General features: G+C 40.2%; 1 long non-coding RNA gene across 2 annotated transcripts in view; it reads right to left on the minus strand.

Moving 5' to 3' along the window:
• Positions 1-21094, minus strand: part of LOC121480310 — an 85902-nt gene that overhangs the window by 45373 nt on the left and 19435 nt on the right. For both annotated transcript variants that reach the window (XR_005984931.1, XR_005984930.1), the window contains exon 2: positions 10948-11079. This is a non-coding gene — a long non-coding RNA (uncharacterized LOC121480310). The remainder of the gene's footprint in view (positions 1-10947; positions 11080-21094) is intronic.

Raw genomic sequence — 21094 nt, forward strand, 5'->3', positions numbered from 1 at the left:
AAATAAATAAATAAATTCTGCAGTCATGAAGTCTCTTGAATCCTTTATGCTTTTTTCCAGAGCCACCAGTAGCTTTATAATTGTGCTTCTGAAATGGCTTTCTGACATCAATGGTAATCCAAATTCTGTAACTCTGTGGGAGAGAATACTGTTTCTGGTTCTTTCTTTTGTGGTGAGTTCTTCTTTCTAGTCATTTTGCTCAGTGCAGAGTGGCTTGTTAGAAGTGCAGACTCTTCTCTCTGTAGAGTTCCTGCTGTTCTCTCTTTAAATCTCAGGCTGAATTCATAGGTTTTCAGGATGATTTGAAAGTTATCTAGGTAAGTTGGTGGAGACAGGTGACTTGGGGATCCTACTCTTCTGCCATCTTGCCCCGCCCCTAAATAAAATATATCATTTTTTTTCTGAGTGTTCCTGAGGAGAGCAAGTTTTATTAGACATCTCGTCCTGGGCGGACTTTACCTTCCGGCTCTTAGTCACGGTGTCCTCAGAGTCCCTGAACACCGCCAGCCATCAAGCTCACCCCACTCACTCCAGATGTTTTACCATTATTTTTATTATTATTTTTTAAAAGATTTTATTCATTTGAGAAAGAAAGAGAAAGAGCGTGCATGAGTGGGGATGGGGCGGGTAGCAGAGGGAGAGTGAGAAGTAGATGCCCCGCTGAGCAGGGAACCTGACATGGGACTTGATCCTAGGATCCTGAGATTATGACTCAAGTTAAAGGAAGATGTTTAACCCACTGAGCCACCTGGGCACCCCAACACAGATGTTTTAATATCCTGAAAATATCAGTGCTTGTAGCAGTAGAAAAAGGCATCAAGAACGTCACAGATTATTCAGACACAATACACAATTACCTCAAGTCTACCTTTGAAATCACTGACAATTCTTAACTTGAAACAATTTTTAATCACAACATTATTCTTGTTCTATAGAGTACATTGTTTCAGTGATAAACTAGATTTCAGAGAGGTGAATATAATTAACATCATATAACCACTTGTAAAAGAACGACTTTGAACTTGGTGGTCTTGCCTGTTTGTGGTCTTTTTCTGGGATTTTGATGATCAGAATATACACATTCCAGAAACAAAAGTGTCCTTAGGGAGTGACCTGAAACGGTTAGTGTGAATGACCAAGTGCACGAGGAAGAAAGACTGTGTTGAGTCCTGGATCCTTGTTATTTACAATGCTTGATAAAGAGGAGACATTAGCAGATATTATGAGGAAGAAAGCAGACACAGCAGTTGAGTTACTAACTCAAGGCCACACAGATAATAGGCGGCAAGATTGAAATAAAACCCCAGATCTTTTGAGCTTCTCTTTAAGTAGTTGTTTACCACACCTAGACATTGGTCCCTGTTTCTATGAGAGCAAACAACCCTTTCTTGGATTTGCAAGATTTAGACAGAGGAGAACTTCATTGCTTAAATAGTTAGGAATTAGTCACTTCATCCACTCATGAGAGATGATTGGAAAGATCCAGTGCTTTTGAGAAGTTGTGTGGGATAAAAAGCTTTGCTGGAAGAAATCTGTTTCTGGTATTATATCCCAGAATGTAGCCGTTAACTTACAAAATGGGTGATGGTGGGGTTTGCATGGAGGGCAAAGATAAGGGGATTTAAGGGAGGAGTATTTCAAGATGGCAGAGGATTTTGTCTCTCTTCTCTCCAAGGTGCCTTATTTGACAGAAGCCTGTTTCCTTCTAGAGAATTCTAGCATTAGAAGGGCTTGTGATGGATCTTGCTTCCAGCTGTCTCTTTTAGAGATCTGTGTTGTCCAGCCGTTCTTCTCTCTTGTTAGTTTTATGTGTCCAGAGGTGTTTTCATATATCTCCCCTGCATTCTGACTGTTGGAAGTTGAGCTCATTTCATCTTCCACTACTGTTAAACTGATCCACAACACCCTCCCCCCACTACTGGTTAACCCCAGGAAAGAGCTTTAGACAAAGGTACCTATTAGAACATGTTATTTTGGCCTAGTTGCCTTCATAGTCCCATTTGTAATGGGAAGGTTATCTTGGTTTCTCTCACAATTGGTTTGGAAGCCTGCTCAGCTGCCCTTGTCACTCAGCTCTCCAGGGTCACTTTTGTCATCTACCAAATATTAAAACAGGTGGAACTAGCCAGCAGTAATGATACCCACAGTGAAAGAAAGTGACTCAGTCCTGGCAGCTCAAGTCAGGTTTGAAAGAGGTGACCATGGGATTCCAAATGCCTTTGTGACTTTTATAGCAGAGAACCTTTGAATGGCTTCATCCTCAAAGAATGTGCCATTTCCAGTGTCATAGATATGACTGGTTTGGTGCAACTGGATGTCCCCATCTGTAGTCTCCCCTCACAAAGCCCCCTGCCCCAAGTCAGCTGCTAGAGATCCAGGTCTCCTGGCTCCTGCCAGGGCAACCCCAGCCTAGGTAGGAGAGCTCAAGTTCGGGCTGACCTTTAGGTAAGGATATAAAACTGAGGGCTGGGGTGGAAGTTTCAAATGAGGCCACTGGGGAAAGAAGTATGTTATAACGTGCTCCTGTTTCTCACTTTTTCTTACACAGTTGCCTTTTGCTGACCTGGTCATGATAATTTACAAGTTGCTCACTGAATGTCACCCAACATGCACAGTTCTATCTGCCTCACTTCTCTTTCTCCTCCATCTCACAACCCCTGCTGGGTCACGTTAATCCAACCTCCAAAAACCTTCTTGGCAATTGCCTAGGTAGTATGTCTATCCTGCCCAGCTGTGCACTGTGACTGCTTAAATTCATGTAAAAGAAGAATAATCCTGTGGGAAAACACCTTATAATATGAAAGAAGGCATGAGTTCTAAGCCAAGTCTCGTAAGATAATAGTTACGTGACTTTGTATCCTTTGGGCAAGCCACTAGTACCTACAGTTTGAACCTTGTGTGATAAAGATAAGATACTAGTTACATCCCTATGCACAGGGATGCTCTGAAAAGTAATACACCAATGCATGCCAGACTAAGACCTCCTTTGAAATAAATCCTATGTAAAGTCAGTAAATTGAGGTTATTGTCACAGTGACATAAGTGAATGTAAATGCTCAGCAAGTCTTGACTACATAAACATAGGGAGATGGAAGAGGTGTGTTTTTGTGTTAGAAAAAATAAATGGCCAACTGCCACCCACTTTTTTTCTTACTTTCAGGGCGTGTGCGCATTAACATTTTTTAATTGCCCAATTTCTGCTTGTGAAGCTTTTGCTGAAACCAGCAAGTTTAGACTATCTGGTGAAAAACCATATCCTCTTGTTATTGATGTTTTAAAACATTTAAGTATTTTGTCCAAAATGTTAAAGAACAAAGTCAATTGTTTAACTAAAAAGGCAGAATGTAAATATTTAGTGTAGGTATTTGGAGTATCTATTTTCACAGTCTCAATACTTCCTTGCAAATGTTTGAGAAAGAGTTAGAATATGGCTCTTTGAAAAGCGTGGGAAATTAAGGATGAAATAAAAACCTGACCATAGACTTCCTTCCTCAGTTTTGAGTGAGATCTCATTGAGGTTCTCCTATAATTGGATATAGACTTCATTAGCTTTGAATGTTACTTCCTACTACTTATTTTGGGAAACTATTAATTGCATTTTAATAGAGACATGGCTTACAGTGAAATACAGTTCTTGGGGAAAAAATGTGCCTTCCATTGTATTCCTCTTTGCATTCATTTATTCCCAGGTTATGCATAGCCATTTAAACTTCATAACTTTATTAGTCATTCACTTTCTTGTTTGAGCTTTTGATCATTTATTCCTTTATTAGGCCATCCATTCGCTTATTTATGCATTTATCATCAAATATTCAATGGCCTAATAATATGTGCCACCGTTTTAGGTGCATTTATATTTTATAATAGCATAGAGTGTTGTCTAGGCGTATTTCTTTTATATTTGGCAAACCAATTTGTTTTAAAGCACATCCTGAACAATGGAGAGACACACAAATATGCTTCAGTGTGGTAGTAAGTGAATGTCTACAATAGAGATGGTACCAGTGTTGGGGAAGGTGGGCCATAGGCAGTAGCAACAGTGCTAGGAAGCTGATGCCAATAGAGCTCTGCCGTGGGCGTGGGAGCTTGGTGCTGCTTACAGGTGTTTTCCACGCATAATCTAGTTTAATCATTATAATAACTAATCACATTTGTGTTTTAAAGAGGAGGAAATGGAGGCAGAAAGCCTCAGTTTTAGTAGTGTTCTCAAAGTTACAGAGCTTATTAAATGCTGGATTCAGAAGAAAACAATTACAAATCTCAAGTGTTTCTGTGCAAATTAAATAGAGAAGTCCTGAAAGGTGATTACAACTCAAGAACCATTAGAAAAGACTACCAAGTAATTGTTTCTGTAACTGCACCAAGCGACTGATTTAAAATGTGGCTTTCAGGGCGGGATTTGAATCTGCCATTTACAAACTGTGTGACCTGTAAGTTGTTTCTCTCTCCTTTGCCTCCATTTCCTCATCTATAAATTCAGGAGAGGGACTATGAGGGTTAAATGAAATAATAAATATAAATAATTTAGCATGTGTCTGGCATGATAAACACTTAATAAATATCAGCTATTATTATTATTACTCTTATTATTTTCTATCACTGTTTTTCCACTCTTCCCTATGATGGAGGCAGATGAAATTAAGATAAATTTTTTGACTAAAACAAAGTCAGCAACCTGAATCTCATGCAACTGAAACATATTTTATGAAATTGATAAATTTCCCACAATATATCATACAAGTTATTGTAATGCCCAAATTACATGATGCCAAGAAGCAATTTATCATGCAAGAATAGAATGCTGAGAGAATGAGTGATTCTTTGCAATTCAGTTTGTAGTTAGTGAGCATCTCCTGTGTGTCAGGTACAGTGGTGGGTGCTGTAGGGAGTAAGGCAGGTGGCTCACAAAAGGGAACCCATGTATGACTCCTCTACCCCCAAGCATACAGTTTTATGGGTAAGGCAAATCCTATACAGGCCAAAGGTTACCTAGCAAAACCTGACAGCTGGGGAAAGTGAAGTAACCATTGCTTTAGAACCAGAAGGGAGACGCTATTTGCAGTGTTCAGGAAAGCTCCATGTAGATAATGGGGTCATTTTGAGTGGCAAAGAAGTGAGAAAATGCATCAGAAGAGGTGAGAAGAGCTATGATAACTAAGTCAAGGCAACTTGGGAGACGGTTTTTTGTTTTTGTTTTTTTAAGATTTATGAGAGAGAGAGAGAGAGAGGCAGTGTTGGGGGATAGGGCAGAGGGAGTTAGAAACCCTAGCTGAGGGATCCCTGGGTGACACAGCGGTTTAGCGCCTGCCTTTGGCCCAGGGCGCGATCCTGGAGACCTGGGATCGAATCCCACGTCGGGCTCCCAGTGCATGGAGCCTGCTTCTCCCTCTGCCTGTGTCTCTGCCTCTCTCTCTCTCTCTCTCTGTGTGACTATCATAAATAAATAAAAATTAAAAAAAAGAAAAGAAAAAAAGAAACACTAGCTGACTCCACACTGGGTGCAAAGCCTCAAGCGGGGCTCCATCCTCCAACCTGAGATCAGGATCCTGAGATCACCACCTGAGCCAGCCGCTCAACAGACTGTGCCACCCAGGGGCCCCTAGAACACAGGTTTGAACTGCAAGTCAAAGAAGTTGAAATCCTTTCAATTTTTTAACATCCTTGATCTCAGAATTTATTTTTTGAGATACAAATGGCCCCGATGGGGGGAAGCATGGGCTTTGGAAAAAAAAAATTGGATTATCTCAGTCCTGCATTTATTAGCTGTGTGACCTTATCAATATATCTAACCTTCCTGAGCCTCCGTTTCCTCCTGTGCGATTCTCGTTCTACCTAAGTAGCTAATTATGAGGCTCCAGGGAGGTGAGGGGCCTGACCATGCCTCAAGGCTGCACAGGATTGGTGAATGTAGTGATTTTATGGTAGCATCTGCTTTTTAAGGTCCTACCTCTTACTAGCACCACCCCCCAATTTGAAAAATATGTGTATCCTAAATGGTATACAGAGAAAGCTTTTCCTTGTATAGCAGGTTTTTTTTTTTTTCCTTATTAAATACTTCTGAGTTCTTGGTAATTCTTTTGTAAACCACTTCCTCTTGTTGAAATCTTGAACTAGTCTTGATGTAGAAACTGGCTGTTGGGGCAATGGTTGAATGAGCCAGCTTGTTAAAATTATTGCCTGATCTTCGGAGAATGGTGGTCTCTTCTTGTTCTTTGTCGGAGATCAGGACTCCCTTCCAGTCATAAAAACTCATCCTTAAATACTTTTAATTGACCACATCTTGCTGTTCTGTAATTCTAGCTTGCAAAATAAGCTCTCCTAAATATATCATCTGATGACTACTCCAGCTTGTTATGCTTTCGATTTCTTACATCTTGGGTTATTTGAAGATGTTTATATTTACCTAATCCCCCAAACAGCCCCAGGGGAAAGCAGGCTGCCACCAGGCTCCGTGCACACTGTCTGCACTCACGGGCCAGAAGGGACAAGATTCACTTCCCTTTGTTTATCACACACATCACTACATTTTTGACTCAGCTGCACACCCCCTCCTTTGTTATACTCTAATTTGAATCATTGCTACTCTCGATGCCCAAACGCTTGGTTGGTTTTCTTTGCCTCTATGTTCTTTTCTCTTTTCTTCTCATTGGAAAGTCTGATACCTTGACCCTTTTCTATTCTCCAAAAGAAGTTAAAAACTAATATAAACTGATCTTCAGGTTATGTGACTGTACTAGTCCACATGGCTGGGGGACTGGAGGAAGGAGGAAAGGAAGATGTTATTATAAAACTGTAATATATGCTTAAGAACAAAGGTATAATTTTCATCTTTTCCTTTTTCTTTGATGCAATGTTCTTAAGGGTTAAAATGTATCTTCCCCTCCTGAGACCTTAGATATAAACCCTTGCTTCCTAGTCTTCTTTCCTGGAATACCTGGCCACCAAAGCAGAGGTTGGATTGACCAGCATAGGTTAGGCACCTGTTGCTGTTGAAGGAAGATCTTGTTGGAAGGATTAAAACTTTAATTGTGCTGTGCTGTCTGGGTGGATGTGATCCATCCTTCTCCTTTCCTTCCTCTACCCTCCCCTTCTTCTCTCCCCCCCCCTTTTGCTTTGTGATCCTCTTCAAACCCCTTCTCCCCTGGCCCAGTAGGATCTGGAACTCCAAGATGATGCCTTTCTACCTTATGGTGCTCTGGGCAGGGCTCCTGGCAGCCTCAGATGGAGTGGTCTGCAGCTAGAGGTTTCTCTCTAAGTAATCAGGAAGCTGTAAGCATGATGTAGAATTTGGGAAGTGAATCTGGCAACTGCTTGAGCTGAAGTACTTCCCCTTACTCCCTACAACAAAGAGAGGTTACCTGAAATCGATTCCGACTCTCAGGAGTAAGGATAAAGCACTGTAGTTTAAGGAGGCCACAGTGAGCAGGAGAAGAACCTCAGCTTCCTCAGCTGGACCTGGTGACACAACTTACCTTAGCCTGACTTTCCTCTTACATCAGATGAACAGATGCTATCTTCCTTGCATAGTTGTTATAAGAAGGCAATGAGGTAATTTAAACGAAATGCCAGGTACTTGGGAAGCACCCCAAGTTAGTGGTAGCCATCTGTCTGTGGCCCATATACGCTGTTTTATATGCATGTTATGGACTATGCCTCCTGAACTTTGTTTTTTTGAGTTGCATTTGTGTGATTGGTGTTTCTGGAACCCTGGGCTGGTGTCTGTGTCCACCTTCCCCTGCAGAATGAAAAATTCTGGAAGCCTGGAGGGAAGAGAGGCTTGGTGTGCTCATCCTTGTGCTGAAGTGGAGAAGCATAGGGCCCAGGGCCCAACTGCTCAGGCTGGAGCTGGGCTGTCCGGGTTCAAATGCTACACAGCAGCGAGCTGTGTGACCTTGGACAAGTTACTCTGCCTCCCTGTGCTTCAGTTTCTTTATCTGTAGAATAAGGGATAATAGTGTGTACTACCTCAGGGAGAGTTTGGAAGAATTAAAAGAAAAAAAATTCACGAGCGTATGACAAAGGCTTAGGACAGTGCCTGACTCAGAGTTTGCTGTTACTAGTCACAACACACATTGGACGGCCCACCACGTGGTGAGCGTTCCCCAAATGCAAGCTTGTAGACGAGTGGGCAGTAGAGCTTCCCCTGTCCCTGTGCTCTCCAGGGCCCCAAATAAAGGTGCGAACTGCACATGCTGATAAGAGATATGGGTATTGAGTACAATTCAGGGTCCTGTTCGTGGAGGAGCATTCCTCGGTGGTGGGACCCTGACTGGGGCCCTGCATGCAGGGTCTTCATTCAGCACCATGTGCCTCAGAACATCCATTATCCACTTCATCAGTATCTTAGACTGTTACCTGCAAATGGCTGCTGCACGCCTTCAGATGGGGCATTCAGGGCCCTGTCAGAGGTATCCTATTTCTCCAGTTCTAGGCCCTCCCACACATTGCACCCCTCCCCTCATGTCCCTTCTACACTTGGTGAATTCTTACTTGCCCTTCAAGTCTCAGCCCAATCACAATTTCTCCTAAGAAGCCTCTACTGGCCTCCAGCGAGCTTCCGCAGGACCCTCCACTTCCCTCCAGTGGGCACCCCAGGGTTCCTGGCCATATCCCTTTTGGCAGTCACTTCTGTGGAGACAGGGCTGTGTCCAACGTGCTGTGCTATGTTTGTCACTCCTGGCCTCTGGCATAATAGATTCTAAAAATATGTTTCACAAATGATACATGGAACACTAGAAAGTGCTATGGGACGTAAGCAGTTTCTAAGAGGTGTTCTCCTCGCACTCCATAAGGTCACCATGCCAGGGGGGTGGGGGTGAGGGATACATGAGAACACAGCTTTAATGGGAACATGCTCATGCATTTTACAACTACAGAAAAAAACAAGTAGGCAGGTTCATGACACCTGATTTAGAAACTCCTCCTATTATATGCAGTGTTAGCCCCAAACCTCAGGGTTCAGTTTAGAATAGAATTTGGAGATAAAAAATGAATGGGAGATACAGCACAGATAAATCACAGAATAAGGACTGATTAAATATTGTACTTTTTTTTTTTCTCAAAGCTACTTTGTAACAACTGTTCTTTGTCTATTTATTGATGGTCCATCTAAAGGAAGCAAGCTGGGGAAGTTTAACCTGTCGTATTTTTAGAAGAACTTAAGTGAACTCTAACAACTCTTGGAGAGTTATGACAACGTCCAGGACATTTTTTTTTTTTTTTGGTCTTTGTTGGGCATATGATATATTACTGTCTGCTGGTCTCAGTGTCTTTTAAGGAATTCTGCAGATTAAGTTCCAGGCTATGGTGGGAGACTTGTTCTAAAACAATCATCAGCCAGCTTGAAACAACAATTAGAAATATTTCTAAGTTTGCTAAGAGTGTTTGTTCACAATGCCTCCTGTGTGTCCTAGAATTGTTTCCATGAAGACAGGCTCATGTCGTACATGACACCTAGTAGGGGTGTCATAGCAGGTTGAGTGGTCTGCCTGAAAATTAAAAAAAAAAAAGAAAGAAAAAGAAAACCCTTGATGATCTTTGACTCCGCGCTTATAATGCCTTTTATACCCCCAAAGAATTTATATCTTCCCAGAGAAAATGTAAACTGCAGTAAAAAGACACGTATATCAAATAGGAAAACATGCTGGGGCTTTGAAGCCATTGTGAGACCTTACACAACTGTACATAGTTTTACCATTTTAATAAATTACATGATATTTTGTTCTTATAAACAAAACTCCCAATTCTGGTTTTTCTTTCTTAACTGGAGGAAACTTGAAAAAGAAGGACTATTTTTGCTTTGGACTGGATTTATTTTTAGCTTATTTCTTGATTTGGGGGCATATTGCAAGCCTGTTTTGGGAGAGGAAGGCCCTGAAATCTGCAGGGTGAGGCTTTCCATTCTGCCTCTGGCACCGGTCAGGCACACATACTGGGGCAAGTCAGCTGCCCACCTGAGGGGCAGTTTCCTCATCTGAAAGGCAAGTATGATGTATTTACCTTGCATGGTTGATGTCAGCATCCAGCACATTCTGGGCAACAAGAATTTTAAAATCTGACTTAAAGTTGCTTTTTTACATCCATTTCTGTAGAAAGAAAACTGGGCTTGAGCCGTAAACCCAGAGTTTATGGTTCTGCTACTTCTTAGGTTTGAACAATTTAACTCAGAAATGGAACGTTGATCCAGAAGGATTTTGGAGGATCATCCAATCCAGCTCCTTTGACTTACAAATGACAAAACAGATCCAGAAAAATGACAGGCCATGCATTGTGTCAAGGAGTACCCTGTCCCAGGGTTTTTCAGCCTGGGTGTCCTGCCTTCGGTAAAGAGCTATGCAGATTTGTCATGGTATAATAATTTTTTTTCAGTGTCTACCTAATTTGATGATTTGAATGCCAAAAAAAAAAAAAAAAAGCTGCTTTAGATCAAAAGAGAAAAATGGCAACAATGACTGATCAAGACAGATTTATAGAGAGAAGAGCCTTAGAGTTCAGGTGTAGCTCAAAAAAGAGGCTGAAAGGGGTGAGTATCAGCTTGGACTTACACATGGATACACAATGCTAGAGTTCCTGATTCCCCATATTTTCTTTCATATGGCACCTGCCTCAGTTTTATGGGAAACAGAAAGGCACATATACCTTATGTTGTCGAAAACCTTCACAGTGACTGGCACCATACTTAGTACCCCATAAGTTTCTCCAGATCCTTCTAAATAATAAGGACAGTGATTTCAGAATTTTCAGTAAATTATCAAATGGAATTTATAAACTGAACACACCTGTGTAATCAGCGCTCTGATACAGAAATAGGGCATTATCAGCATTCCAGAAACATCCTGTATTCCTCCACCAAGTACTACCTCTATCCTCACTTCTAACAGCATATATTTGTTTTTTTCCCCCCCTGTTTTTATATTTCAAGTATAAATGGAATAGAACAGTACATACTCATTTGTGTCTGGCTTCTTTTGGGGCATATTTTGGTGTTGGCTTCGATCCATAAGAAGTAGGATTCCAAATTGGGGGCCTTTAGTGGAGAAAGTCTTCTGTGTACTGCAGCTTCATTGTCATGATGGAAAGCTGGTATCAACATAGCAGTTGATTAGTAAGAGTGTGTAGGTGTAATGGAGTTGAATCTTGTCCTTATTGCCAAGATTTCTGTACCTTAAGTGATTCATTTTACACTAAATTATAATTTTAGTTAGGCCAATTGATGTAAGTAGTACAAAATTGAGGAAAGTGAAAAATAAAACTCTCTCTTGTGTGTTTCCCTTGAATTCGTTACTTCTAAACAAATTTTTGTGGTTGTATGAATTTTCTAAGTAATCCAAGTAAATAGCAGCTCTTAAGTAAGGATCTCAGATGATTCTTAGTTATCTGTGTATTCCTACCGTCTAACGGAATGTCTGGCACATGGTAGGGATTCAATAAATGATGGCTGCTAGAATAAATCTATAAATGAAAGATTAAGCCAGTGAAAACAAGATGAGAAACAAAGGATCATAACTTTCTTATTCTGGAGAGTATGTGTCATCAAAGGAAAGAGTAGCGTTAAGAGCCGTAACATTCCTTAAAAATATTGGAAGGCGGTTTTGGAAGTAGTTTTGCCTTTGGTATCTTGGAATCAAACAATTGTAACTCTAGTCCCCATGGTGGCAGAGACTGCTGAGAATCTTCCAGGGACCCTTTTCCTCTGCTTGTCTTGGTAATGGGATTCCTGAGTATTAGCAAGGCACACAGATACTCAGCTAGACACGGTATTTCATAGCATCCTTTGTAGCTGCAAAACTAAATTCTTACCAGTGGGGTGTCATCCGAAGTCATGTAGCACCTTCTGGATATTACTTTTAAAAAACATTTCCTCTGGCTGGGAAATGATAATAGGACAGCTAAAAGGAGCCCAGAGAGGAAAGTCACATATTGGTGACTGCTTGCCTCTGCACTGTTAGGTGAGAGAGAAACAAACTTCTGTGTTATGAAGACATTGTATTTGAGGGGATCTTTTTTTTTTTTTTTTAAAGACCTTAGCATGTACCCTAATTAATATAAAAATTGGTACCAGAAATTGATGTTACCATAACAAAAACCTAAAGTTTGTGGCTTTGGATAGCGACAGGCAAAACGTGACACCGGCACAATATTTTAGCTAGGAAAATCAGTAACACTTGTTATTCTGTGGCATATTGTTTGCTTAAGTAGTCACCTACTATAACCTGGGTTATATCTAGAAGATGAGCCCTGCGCCTAATGACCTTTAACTCAAGGAGAAGAGCTCAGAACATAGGTTATGTTGGCTAGCTCTCACTTCTGTTTATAGTGTATTATAAGAGGAAAGGGAAGTTGTGCAAGCATTAATCAGTAAGCAGAGACAGAAAGGAATAGAGCTCTGATAATAGAGACTTTCTCATTTATGGTTTGTAATCTAATGTGACTCAGAACTTAGAAGTTTGGGCCACACAAGGTTGGAAAAATCTGTCTGCATCCCCAAATAGCCGCAGGTAAATTTGATGATGAAGGTCTTTCTCCTGAGCTTTCTGTTAAGTGTTCTGCTTGGCCAGACAATGGAAGTCAGCCCAGAGCAAAGATTGAATTAAAGACATTGCCTTCCCAACAGTTTCGGATGGCTTTCACCAAAGGTAGCCAACATTAAGTTGAAAAAGAGAGGAAAAGGCTGAGCCTAAAGGCCAGTAAATCAAAGAGGAGACTTGGCTCAAGGGCTGTGACCAGAGAGATCTTTGGCTCTTGTTACTTTCACAAGGAAGCCAATAGATTGGGATCTTGCTTCAGGGTGGGGGTGAATGTGGTCTATCCGCAGGAAGAAGAATGTGTGCACGGATACTGCGCAGAGTGGTAAACATGGCAGAGACTGGTAAGTTACCCTGATAACTGTTTTTCTTTTTCTCTTTTTCTTAGAGGATATCTTCACCACCACCTACCCCTTCCCTCCCCAAGTATTAGCAGGGTACACAGTTATCTACCTAGTAACTATATTCCTTCACCCTTCTTTGTGATTACGTATTGATTGTGACTCATTTCTAGCCAATGGCTTGTGAAAGAGAGTTTTTATGTGGTTGAAAATCATTGGGTATTTGCTCTCTCTCCATCTCCCGGCTCTTCCTATTGGCTGAGAAATAATATAAAAACAGAAGCTTCTCTGGGCCCTAGAGAAAAGCTGCATATTGATGACAAGAGAGCCGGCCAGCCTGTGTGATATCACCCACTTCTGAACTGTTATGTGGAAGGAAACTTTGGTTTTATTTAAACCACTCTATTTTTTTTTTTAAAGATTTTATTTATTTATTCATGAGAGATACAGAGAGAGAGAGGCAGAGACATAGGCAGAGGGAGAAACAGGCTCCTTGAAGGTAGCTCAATGTGGGACTCGATCCCAGGACCCCAGGATCATGCCCTGAGCTGAAGGCAGAAGCTCAACCACCGAGCCACTCAGGCGCCCCTAAACCACTCTATTTTTGAGGAGTCTGTTTCAGCAGCTTAACACTTAGGTTTTTGCACACTGTCAGGTTCGATACAAGAAAAAGCAACAACTTTAAGTATTCTAAACAGGAAGGGATTTAACACAGAGGACGAGGCATTATGAAAGCATTAAAAGGGCTGAAGAAGCAGATTCTAGGTTGTCCCAAAGTTGTCCAGGAATGGCTCCAAAACTTAACATAACTGGCCCACCGGGGGAGCTCCTACCTCTGAGACCAGCAGTGGAACTAGGCCAGGATCAAGAACCTGCTGCCATCACCACAGTTTTGAACACCGGGGTGGCTATGGGATGGGCCCTGTAGCCTGGTGCCAAGGAGGTGTCATTTCCTTGCCCACAGAAATAGTCAAGAAGGGATAGGAAAGGAGTGTCTGCCTCAGTTCTACCTTCTATATCTCCATGTCTTATGGACCCAATTTACTTCCAGAGCCCTAGCTTCAAGGATATCTGGGAGATGTCGTTTTTGTCTTTGTAAAATTCCAATGAGAATGAATGAAAACTGAGTGAACGAATCCACAGTCCTAGCACTTAGGTATCTCATCTGTAAAATGGATATGGTATGTTACCTATCTCAAAGGTTTATTAGGAGAATTAGATGAGGATTTATGTATGTGAAGTACATATCTATGTCTGACACATATTAAAAACTCAACAAATTATAGCTATTATATTGGCTAGGGATTGATAAGGATGACTTTTTCTGTATAATAATATAAAAGTAGCCACCTCTCTATTATTACAAAAGCTAGATGCTTCCTGAACATACATTTTCTTTAGTGAATGCTCCCGAAAGTGAGAATACTCCATGGTTTGACAATAGGGTGAGGAGTAAGGCTGGCAGAGTATAGGGGTCCAATTATTTTTAGACCATCTTCATGATCCAACATTCTATTTTAGAGCAGTGAGCATCTATCGAAGGGTTTTATTTGGGAGAGGCATTATCAGACTCCAGACTCATTATCAGAGTTTAGGAAGTTCTCTCTGGTGGAACAGAGAATGCATTAGAGGAGGTAAGAGGAAGGATAGTCAGTGGGCAGTTGCAGTAATGTAGGCATGTGATGGTAGCAGCTCAGGCCACTAGAGTGGTGCCACTGGCAAGGGAGATGAGCAGCTTGGGGGGTGTCCTCAGCAAGACTTGGTGATTACTACCTCCAGAATCCTGCCAGGGGAATTTTAGGGTAATAGAATAAATTTGTGTTTTCAGTTAATATATGCAAAATGAGTGTAGGTACTGTTGTATACTTATTACCTGGTGTGACTTAAAAACCTGATTCTGATTCATATAATTAAATAAGAGGAAAGGAAGATGCTATCATCTTCTTTGGTTTACAAGTATGAAGGAAGCAAGTATCCTATAAGATTTTCTATAAATTGGGCCCAAAGTTATCCAACAGTTATTTCATGGCTAAGTGTGAAAGACATTCAAAGGATAATTACGCTGCACTATTAAATCTTAGTGACCAGAATTCTGGACAGTTGCTTTATGTTATGTGAGCAGACATTGGAATGATACAGACATTTACTCAGGCTATCCTAACGAGATAGTAACCAGATCCCTCACGCAGGGAAGTCTTGGATGGCTGCAGAGAATGGTCTAGCTGTACATGCTGAAGATAGTTGTGCTAGACTGCCATTTCATTAATTCGTTTGGATCTTCAGTCAAAAATAATGATCCATTCTTATGATTTGTTAAAAAAAAGAGTAGATTATAAAGTACGGTATGGCCTGTTTTAAAATCAGTGATGTCTGGTGTAGTTATAGGACATTGCAAAACTGAAGGGATAGACATCAGGTCAAATGAAAAGAAGCTGTTCAATTGTCTAGCGAAGAGTTCTCGTCAGCTCTGTTCTCACATCACTGGTGGCACATGCCAGTGCTGCTGGTATCATTCCAGGTAAAAGGTCAGTCACATTGCAACCTCCTTACGGTGGAGTGTTTCCTGTGCAGTCTAAAAATACCGGGGAGAAAGGAGGCTCAGTTGATGGGGGTAGGAGCAAACTATTTCATTCTGAGGAGAGGGCACACTTTGTCCACTAACTGTGGACCGCTCAAAGAAATTAAGTCATTTAAACAACTTCCAACCTGTGATTCAATTAAAAAAGTAGCTCTTGGAACTAGTACTAGTAGCCTAGTCAGATGTTCCTGTTTCTTTTTCTTCCCCTCGGATCATCGGAGTTAGTTTCCATCCTCCCCCGATCCTTCTTGAATCCAGTGAAAAAAGAATAATTCAGAATAATGATAGCTTTTTGAATTAGTGTCTTTGAACTGTTGCAATTTTTAGAAATTTAATTTCTAGAGATATCATACATCTGTAAGGTTATCAATAATTTTACCAATTTGATTCATTTACTGAATACTTCTTGAATACCTGTTATGTGTTGGGCTCTCTTGAACAGCCATAGTTTTTCAAGTAAATACTCTACTGAGGACAAGTTTTCCTGAATCTTCACAGTTCCCACGTCACACATTATGGAAATTGACTGTTGCCCAGCTAGAAAAAATGAGTTACCACGTGATGAAACTAGGGTCACTTGACTGGCGTTTCATGGATGAGCCAGATGAACTGTTTACCAACCCATCCATCCTCCTTAGCTCATTTTTTCCCCTTAGGTCATCTCCATGTCATCCTTGCATGACTTAGAATAATGTAAAGTAGCTATAAGATCTAAAATGTTATTTTAAACAGGTATTCTTAAAAAAACGTGGTGATTTTGTCTTACCACCTCTAAAAAAGATGCAGGTTTATTTTTAATTTATTTTTTTAGATTTTATTTTTAAGTAATCTCTACACCCAATATGGGACTCAAACCCCAAGACCAAGAATCACATGCTCTACAGACTAAGCCAGCCAGGTGCACCTAAGGATGTAGATTTAGATTGGATTCTTTAAAAGAATGCAGAAGGAAACAGGAGATAAAATGAAAAAAAAATAAGGCAAGCTCTTTTTAAAAATTTCCAGCTTTTTGTTTATTAAAATTCTTAAGGAATCTATTTCCAGCTTTAAAATCATGCAAAGAACATAAAAGAGTGGGATGCCTGGGTGGCTCAGCGGTTGAGTCTGGGTTTTGCTCAGGACATGATCCTGGAGTCCTGAGATCGAGTCCCACATCGGGCTCCCTGCATGGAGCCTGCCTCTGCCGTTCTCTCTCTGTGTCTCTCATGAATAAATAAATAAAATCTTAAAAAAAAAAAAAGGACATAAAAGGGGATGGATGACAAGTAGGAAAATTCAGAAGTCTGGGTCAGAGTTGCTTAAACAATATGCTAAAAAAGCAGGCAACTGTTTGTTTTTTTTTCCCCTGTAGCCTTAACGTTCACAGCAAATATCTTTAAATTTTGGCTTTCTGATTCAATGAATTTTTTTCCATATTTATATTTTATTTTTCTTTTCAGTTGTAAAGGAATGCATGTCTCTTGTCATAATCTAAAAAAACGCATCAATCATATAGACTAGGAAACAACAAGATTATGCTCCCAACCCTCATACAAACCTTTTTCCACCAGTTCCACCTGGGAAGTAATTGCTGTTCATAGTTTGGTATCTTTCTCTGAATTTAAAGTAATTCTATTTTTGAAATACTACTACATTCTGAGAAGAGAATCTTGTATATCCCCATCCTGTGTTAGTGAGGAAGACCGTGCAGATGGATGAAAGAACAGAAAGTAAAAGTAAATTTATATCGGATTAAATGAAATCTCAAAACACTGTTTCTGAGATTAGTTTTAGAATTTTCTCCTAGTCTGTTATAGACTGAATTGTGCCTCTCCTACCTACCCCCCTCCCCCACACCCCTTGCCTAATTCATATGCTGAAGCCCTAACTCCCAAGGTGAGACTGTATTTGGAGAAGGGCCTAGAAGGAGGTATTAAGAAGAAATGAGGTCATACAGGCCCTGATAGGATAGGATTAGGGTCCTCATGAGAATAGACACCAGAGTGCCCTGCCTCTCCCTTCCCAGGCACAAAGAATAGATCACGTAAGATGATCTTACATGGCAAGATGGCAGCTGCTGGCGAGCCAGGAAGAGAGGTCTCACCAGACACTGACCATGCTGGCACCCTGATCTTAGTCTACTGATTAAGCTACCCAGTGCGTGGTGTTTATGGTAGCCTGAGCTGACTACCCCATCTTGTTTAGGGGGGGTAGAATTAGGACAGAGCCTCCATCAGCAGGTAGCATAGGAAAGTAATACATAGGAGCTGAGTACAGTCCTGAGAGAAGGAGAGGAGGAAGAAGAGGACTGGTCCCAAAGGGGGTACACCAAGTTTGAGAGGCAAGTTCAGGAGAAATAGATGCTGTTAGGAAAAAGACATCTGAAGATTTCCACCAAAGAGACTTCTACCTTTCTGAAGGGCTGTTGCCAAGATGATCAGAATTCTTATCCTTCTTGACTTGTCATGGCAAAGATAGTACATTATTCCAGAATGAAAGGGCCCCAGTCATCTCTAATTATATCTTAAAGTTAAGAACATAAAATATTTGTACCCAAGCCCTCTGCTTGCTCAATTTCCAGAGCCTTATTCTCCACGGGAAAAGGACTTGGACATCTTCCAAGTCAACCCTTTCTGTGCAGAGCCTCACCCAGCAACACTGCAGTGGGTGGAGCGGGATGAGGTGCACCTACACAGCATAGTTGAAAAGGGTTATCAGAAGTATGGGACTGCCTTATATTTTAAGTTAGTCTGGTGATATTTTCCCATTTAAAAAAATTTAAAAATATTTCTAGACAATTAGAATTCCATTTCTCATTTTAAAAAGTGATGTGAAACAAAAATGACAACACAAAATGATATCTTGTTCAGGCACAAAGGAACTCCAATTAATTTCCAGGAGAAGTAAATTTGTTTTCATGTTCTTTTTAAGATGAAAAATTATCATCTGAATGGAGCTTTTAAGTCAATTAACATACTTTTGATAATCACTTTATTCAAAAATCTTTTATGTTTTATTCATTTGTCATATGTAAGCTCATCTTTTGTTTTTTATTAATTTGCAAAATGTTTTTGTATTTTTAACTTATTAAAAAATTGAGTTTTAGCTGTTCTAGAATTTCAATGTTTTCCAATGTGTTTATTTCCATTTTTGTTAATGCTGTTTCACTTACTTTTGTATTTCCCTTTGGATGATTCTTTTGTTATTTCCCTTACATGAAATTTAATGGATGTTTAATTTAATTCTTGTCTCACTTTCATTCCTACTAACAAAGAAACTATATTTTTGAAAAAAAAACTAATAGAAATAAAATGTCTCATTAGGGTAATGTTTTAACTCTTCTAAATGCCTTCTTATCTTCTCATTTGATCCTCAGATCCACCCCTGAAGTTGGAGTTTATAATTATTATTTGTCTCTGCATGTCAGATGGATAAACCAAGAGGTCAATAAGTTAATTAAATGATTTATTTAAGATAGAATAGCTAATCAGTGACAAAGTAAGTCTCAAATTTCAAAAGTGAAATACTGTCATACTAATGTAGAAAGTCTACTTTGGGAAGGCTAGCCAAAATTATGATGGATATATATTTTTGATCAAAAGGTATTCTTATCCAGTTGTAAGCCTTTACCACCCACATGCTAACAATTCCCATATTTCTCTTTCTGCCCTGACTTCTCCCTTGAGATCCAGGCTTGTTAGTCCAAGTGGTTATTGAAACTCCCTTTGAGTGCCTCATAGGCATCACATAGGAACAGAACCAAACTGAGTTTCATCGCCATGTTCTTTCTGTAGTTACCCATAACAGTAAATGGCAACTTGGTTCTTCAAGTTGCTTAAGATACCAATCTTGGGTTCCTATTGCCTCTTCCCTTTCGTTCATGCCCTTCATCACATTCAGCAGCAAATTTGTTGGTTATACCTTCAAGACATGTCCAGAATATGACACTGTTGTATACTGGGATCCTGGGAAACTGATGCAGAAAACTACCAGCATGTAAGAATTTATTAGGGAGTGTTCTCAGGGTTGCTCATCTGTGAATGGGAGGGAATGGGAGCAGGGCTGGACGCGGGAGAGATGATTTTTGGCTCAGACTAGAGTGGTGCCCAGAGAACTGGGGAGAGGTAGAAAGAATCAAGATATATTTTGTGTGAGAGCTAATGGTGGGTTGGGTGTGGGATTGAGGGAAAGCAAGGAACCACAGGGACTAAGTTTTGGGTTCGAGCAATAGGATGAAGGGTGATTTGATAGAAGAGCTGGAGACTATGCATGTAAATGTATGTTAGTAGTATATTATAGATAACATTTATTTTAATAAAAATAAGAATTAAAAAAATAAGAATTAGTATATATTTGTTGTAGTTCTAGATATTGATGTCTCTTATGGAACTTAAAAAATTGGTGGACACAAGTTTATGTTAGATACATTTCTCCAGATATGGAGGCTAGTGAAAATAGAATCTAACTGGCTGTTTATGTCTAGATCTCACATATAGTAACTGCTTGACTTCCTTGCTTCACCTCAGACCCAGTTCACGCTTCTACATTAACGGAACTACTCTGTGGAAAATTTGTCTAAACAGTGTGGATTAGCCATATTAAACATTTCAGACATATTTACATTCCAAGATTCACACTTCCCACTAAGCTCTGTCCCTCTTAAGGGAGTGGAGAGTGAATACAAACACCCTTTTACATTAGGTTCTGAGAACTATGCAGGTCATTATACACCTGGAAGAAAGAAATGAACTCTGTTTGCTATTATCTATGAAGAGTCTTACAAACAGGAGCAGAAATTGATATAATTCACCAGAGGAACCTTCCTGTCCACTTCCTCTGATTTTTCTCATTCCATGCTTGCACATGGTCTCTGTGACTCATAGACATGGGAAGGTTGTAATATGAAAGTGTGGTCCTAATGGACTCTGTATTATGTCCCAATCTTGACTTAACAGATTAATGTTTATTGCAAGGCTGTACCAGAAGCTTTGCTTGAGAGTTCTGAGGACCAAAGTCTTTTCTGTGAGAGCTATCCAGTATGCATAACACCGTTGCAAGTGTTCTCAAAAACAGGTCAATGTTTGGGCTCTATGTTGATTTTTTTCCCTCAGGATTTGAGAGAGTGTCATGAGCCATACTCTTTTCATCTTTGGCTCTTTCGCTGAATTCTTAATTCAATTTGTAATAGATGTTAACAGCACCAGAAGAGTGACCTGACTAGGAGGGCTATTATACACAGGTTTGTGTTGCCAAGGTAGGCGGTGCAGTCCATTTCCCTGATGGTTTTGGCACAGTCCTTCCTGGCACTTCAGAGATGGGCAATGCGATGTCATGTCCACTCTTGTGCCTGCCCATACCTCAGGGTGGTTTGGGTGGACACAAAATAAAACATGGTGAGGGAGCTCCAATGCATTGTGCAGAACATGGGATGGCAAATCATACACCTCAATTTCTTATCCATAGAGATTTGCAAAGGAAATGTTTTGCCAAAGGAAACTAATTGAATTTCAGTCTCATGAAGATTTCCATCCATCGGTAAGATATTTATTAATTTCTTGCCCAATGTAAGCATTTAACAAAGTATAATAAAATGAAACTGAGCATAAAAACCTTTTATGAGATTTCACACAGTATTTATTTAGGTTTGGGTATGATCTTTTGAAGGACTCTAA

The sequence above is a fragment of the Vulpes lagopus genome, chromosome 21 (assembly GCF_018345385.1).
Source record: "Vulpes lagopus strain Blue_001 chromosome 21, ASM1834538v1, whole genome shotgun sequence".
Taxonomy (NCBI): domain Eukaryota; kingdom Metazoa; phylum Chordata; class Mammalia; order Carnivora; family Canidae; genus Vulpes; species Vulpes lagopus.